Raw genomic sequence first — 5765 nt, 5'->3', positions numbered from 1 at the left:
TTACAGATTACAGTTTTAATACAGCCAGAAGTGAGACATGGCAGAAAGAACATGGACTTTGTGATTGGTCTACCTTCTCTTTGAACAATAGATCTGTAACTTACTACCCTTGTGGATTCCTTATATCCCCAGTTAGTTTTAGTTAGTTTATGTTTAATATGTAAAAAAAGAGATATCGATTATTTGGTTGAGATAAGATTTATATGCGATAACCTGTGCAAAATACCTAGCATAGTGGTCTAGTAGATAATTGGTACTCAAAAATGTTACTTCCATCTTATTTTCCCTGTACAAAAAATACTTAATTTTCCCAGAATTCACTTTTGCACTTGATGCAACAAGGAAGATTACAAAGACTTCAAATTGTCAGTAATTTAATTTTTTTATAAAAAATGTTTATTGAATTACTACTATATGCAAAACTTTACAACCTCCATGTACTTTATGGTCTAGATTACCAAAATCATTTCATGTTGTGATTTTTGTACAGGCATCCAGAATGTAAATTTCATAAGTATTTGTAAACATTTCTATGGAGAAAAAGAATTGTTCCTGTGCCTAGAATACTTTTGTCAGCCTGCTCATCATGGTTTGCCTCCCAAAGTCAAGCTTCATAAGGGAGGCAAGCTGGAATGTTTCTGGCCAAAAGTGGAGTTAGAATGTGGGGAACTGGGCAGTTGTATGAATTTGTTGCTTAATGGCATCAAATAAAGACATCATGATGCATCTTTCTTACCAGAGTGATGGCCTCCTTTGTTAGATCACAGACACTCAAGAACTTTTGGTTAAAGCATTGTCTCCTCTCTCCATATTAGCAGTTAAACTGTAGGTGGGCTTCATCTCCATTGGGCAACGTCTGGACAAAAAATATCATAGTTTGCTTTTGCAATCTATATTCTTTTCCTATGGGTTTCTTGGAATGACAAATCAATGTATCTATAAATGTGTCCTTTTTAGTCAGTCATTATTTTATTAAAAGGCAATTCAAGTTTTATGGGCTGAGGAGTAACTTACTGTTCAGGATATGGGAACGTGAAAGTATCAGTACTCTGGTATATTTCTATAATTTATGTTTAAAAATATAATGTCTCTAATTTCCAACTTCTTAAATAGTAGCAACAGTAGCATTATTACTACTTAAAACTATCATTATTTTTCCTATTAAGAAGAATTATTAGAAAGTAAATATAACAAAAAATTGTACATCCTAACATAATCAAATAAGACAAGTTTGAGGCTTTGTCAGTAACAGCACTTGTAATTAAAATTGCCATTGATTCGTGTATATATTTCTATCTGTGAGTTCCATTGTAGGAAAATAATTTATTTGAATCTACATAAGGGTATCATTTCTATTTTTTGTTGCTGTTGGCTATGGTCAGCTGAATTAACTACTAAGTTCTTACTATATTTTATAAAGACTAAATCAGGGGAAGACTGACCATCTAACTGATAGAAAAGTATATAAAAGAAGAAAGAAAACATAAAGAAAAGAAGGTCATTAAATAAAACAAATGGTTTTAAAAAATGAAAAGAAAAAAGAAAAAAAAAATCAGTGCTTAAAAAAAAAAAAAAAACTTGCATCCCCCCCAAAAGAATGTTTAATGCTGAAATTTGAGTATGTCATTCAGCTGTGAAAATTACCTACTTATTTTATGGAATTTTTCTGAATATATTTGAAAAGCAAAGTAAAATGATTTGGATGTTTTGAAAATTTAAAAATGGCTGCATGGCCCCCAAATTTCTGCAAAGTCTAAGCATGTTTAATGCATTTGCTTATTTTTTTACTTTACCTTATTCCGCAGACTATTTCAAGCAGCACAGAGTTTCAACTTATAACATGCAGCATATCAATAGAGTTAGAGTACTTACTCTGGCTTCATCCTGCAAGGCTTCTTTCTGACTGCTCTATTTATTCTGGACACCAGAATTGTGCATACATTTGGTATGGTCCAGCTGGCTCAGTAGAAGCACTGACAATTGAAAATATAGAGAAAACCACTAACATTAAAGACTCTACATGATGGAACAAACCAGTTGCAAGTTGTTAAACTGTTAACCTAACCACATACTTTAATCTCAACAAACCACGATTAATAGACCAGCCTATCTACAGCATGGCTAAACAAGCTCTCTGCCAGAAGCAAGTTTAAGATTTAGATATGTTTCTGAACCTACTTAAACATTTAAAACATATTTTACACAAAAATCTTATTATCTCTTTGCTAATTATTGAGATTGTTCAAAATTCAAAATTTCAAGCATAGAATATCTACTTGTATATCTGTTTCACTTTGGGATTTTTCTATATCTATTTCTTTCTCAAATCCTTGAAATATACAATTTTAAATGTTTACAATTTTCAACCCATGCTCTCAGATAAACAGTCATAGGAAGTCACTGAACACCCATTGTCTCAGTTCATTTCAGTTCAGTTGCTCAGTTGTGTCTGACTCTTTGCAACCCCATGGACTGAAGCATGCCAGGCCTCCCTGTCCTTCCTCCAAAGTCTTCAAGGAGGATTCCTTCCCTTTTTCAGTTTCTGATGGCCAGAGGTGTTCCTTGGCTTGTGGCAGCATCACTCCAGTGACCAAAACCATCCCCAAGAACAGAAATGTAAGAAGGCCAAGTGGTTGACTGAGGAGTCTTTACCAATAGATGAGAAAAGATGAGAAGTGAAAGACAAGGGAGAAAGGGAAAGATACACCAACTGAATACAGAGTCAAAGAGAATAGCAAGGAGAGATAAAAAGGGCTTCTTTGTGAACAATGCTAACGAATATAGGAAAAAATTAGAATGGGAAAGACTAGAGATCTTTTCAAGAAAATTGGAAATATCAAGGGAACATTTCATACAAGGATGTACCTGATAAAGGACAGAAAAAGTATGGACTTAACAGAAGAAGAAGAGATTAAGAAGTGGCAAGAATGCAAAGAACTATAAAAAAAAAAAAGTCTTAAATTATCCGGATAACCATGAATGGTGTAATCACTTACCTAGAGCCAGACACCCTGGAGTGTGAAGTCAAGTAGGCCGTAGGAAGCATCACTAAAATCAAAGCTAGTGGAGGTGACAGAAATCCAGCTGAGCTATTTCAGATTCTAAAAGATGATGCTGTAAAAGTGCTGCACACAGTATGTCAGTGAATTTGAAAAATTCAGCCACAGACTGGAAAAGGTCAGTTTTCATTCCAATCCCCAAAAAGGGCAATGCCAAAGCGTGTTCAAACTACCATAAAATTGTGTTCACTTCACATGCTAGTAAGGTTTTACTCAAAATCCTTCATGCTAGTCTTCAGCAGTATGTGATCCAAGAAATTCTAGATGTACAAGCTGGATTTAGAAAAGGCAGAGGAACCAGAGATCAAATTGCCAACATTCCTTGGACTGTAAAAGGCAAGATAATTCCAGAAAAACATCTACTTCAGCTTCATTAACTATGCTAAAGACTTTGTGGATCACAACAAACTCGAAAATTCTTAAAGGGATGGGAATAACAGACCACCTTACCTGCCTCCTGAGAAGCCTTTATGCAGGTTAAGAAGCAACAGTTAGAACTGTACATGGAGCAATGGACGGGCTCAAAATTGGGAAAGTATTACAAAGCTGCATAATGTTACCCTGCTTATTAAACTAATATGCAGAGTACATCATGTGAAATACCAGATTGAATGAATCACAAGCTGTAATCAAGTTTGCTGGGAGAAATACCAACAACCTCAGAAATGCAGATGATACCATTCTATTGGCAGACAGTGAAGAGAAACTAAAGAGCCTCTTGAAGATTGTGAAAGAGGAGAGTGGAAAATACTGGCATAAAACTCAACATTCAAGAAACCGAAATCATAGCATGTGGTCTCATCATTTCATGGTAGATAGATGAGGAAAAGTAGGAGCAGTGGTGGGTTTATTTTTTTGGGTTCCTAAATTACTGTGGATGGTGACTGCAGCCATGAAATTAAAAGACAGTTGTTCTTTGGAAGGAAAGCTATGACAAACCTAGACAGCATATTAAAAAGCAGAGTTATCACTTTGCTGACAAAGGTCTGTCTAGTTAAAGCTGTGGTTTTCCCAGCAGTCATTTATGGATGTAAGAGTTGGACCATAAAAAAGGCTGAGTGCTGAAGAACTGATGCTTTGAATTATGATGCTGGAGAAGATTCTTGAGAGTCCCTTGGACTGCAAGAAGATCAAACCAGTCAATCCTAAAGGAAATCAATCCCAAATATTCACGGGAAGGACTTATGCTGAAGCTGAAGCTCCAATACTTTTACCACCAGATGTGAAGAACTGACTCATTGGAAAAGACTCTGATGCGGGGAAAGATTGAGGGCAAAATGATAAAGGGGTGGCAGAGGATGAGATGGTTAGATAGTATCATCAACCAAATGGATGTGAATCTGAACAAACTCAGGGAGATAATGTAGGACAGACGAGCCTGGTCTGCTGCAGTCCATGGAGTTGCATGCAAAGAGTCAGCTATGACTTCGGAGAAGGCAATGGCAACCCACTCCAGTACTCTTGCCTGGAAAATCCCATGGATGGAGGAGCCTGGTAGGCTGCAGTCCATACGGTTGCTAAGAGTCGGACACGACTGAAGCGACTTAGCAGCAGCAGCAGACATGACTTAGTGGCTTTAAAACAACAACAAAAGGTATAGTAGTGATTATGAGATGGTACAAAAGGGCCTTTTAAGGGTGTTGTTGGAAGGAAAGCCGGGAAGAGGCAAGGTAGCGACATTCTCGTCTCCTGCGCCTGACACTTCCTGGGACCCGTGATGCCGAGGCAGCTGCAAGGAGCGATGAACGGTTGGGGTTGAGCCCCGAGTGAGCTGAGGGCTAGCGCTCTTCTGGCCCTCCACTCCGGGCCCGCCCCACTTGAAGAAATAAGTGGTGGATTGGCCCCCAAGTAAAAGCACAGTGTGTGTATCCAATCTGCCCTTTTGCCTGACCAACAATGACTTATATCGGATGTTTTCCAAGTATGGCAAAGTTGTAAAGGTTACTATAATGAAAGATAAAGATACCAGGAGGAGTAAAGGGGTTGCATTTATTTTATTTTTGGATAAAGACTCTGCACAAAACTGTACCAGGGCAATAAACAACAAACAGTTATTTGGTAGAGTGATAAAAGCAAGCATTGCTATTGACAATGGAAGAGAAGCTGAGTTCATCCGAAGACGAAACTGCTTTGATAAATCTAAGTGTTTAAGAATGTGGGGAAAGTGGACACTTAAGTTATGCCTGTCCTAAAAATATGCTTGGAGAACGTGAGCCTCCAGAGAAGAAAGAGAAAAGGAAAAAAAAGAAAATTCGTGAGCCAGAAGAAGAAATTGAAGAAGTAGAAGAAAGTGAAGATGAAGGGAAAGATCCTGCTCTTGACAGCCTCAGTCAGGCCATAGCTTTCCAACAAGCCAAAATTGAAGAAGAACAAAAAAAAATGGAAACCCAGTTCAGGAGGTCCTTCAACATCAGATGATTCAAGACACCCAAGGATAAAGAAAAGCACGTACTTCCATGATGAGGAGGAACTTAGTGACTAAAAATATACATATATTATGTAAATATCATTAAATTTTTTTTTTTAAGTCTTGGAGTACCAAGTTCCCTTGGGACTAAAAATTACTTTTAGAATTTGAACATAAGAACACTTAGTACCAAATACTTTTTTACTTTAGACAGTTGATAGGGAATGGTAATTTTATAGTATCATGTTTACCTTGCATCAAGATTTGCTAATAATCATTAATCTTGAAAAGTTCATTTG

The 5765-nt window shown here is 36.9% G+C and overlaps 1 pseudogene; it reads left to right on the top strand.

Moving 5' to 3' along the window:
* Window positions 1-4776: 4776 nt before the first annotated feature.
* Window positions 4777-5541, top strand: LOC104987113 (annotated as a pseudogene).
* Window positions 5542-5765: the final 224 nt, after the last annotated feature.

The sequence above is a fragment of the Bison bison genome, unplaced genomic scaffold (genome assembly GCF_000754665.1).
Source record: "Bison bison bison isolate TAMUID 2011002044 unplaced genomic scaffold, Bison_UMD1.0 scf7180017864084, whole genome shotgun sequence".
NCBI classification, from domain to species: Eukaryota; Metazoa; Chordata; class Mammalia; order Artiodactyla; family Bovidae; genus Bison; species Bison bison.
The sequence above is the reverse complement of the archived record's forward strand: the minus strand, read 5'-3'. Positions and strand labels throughout refer to the sequence as shown.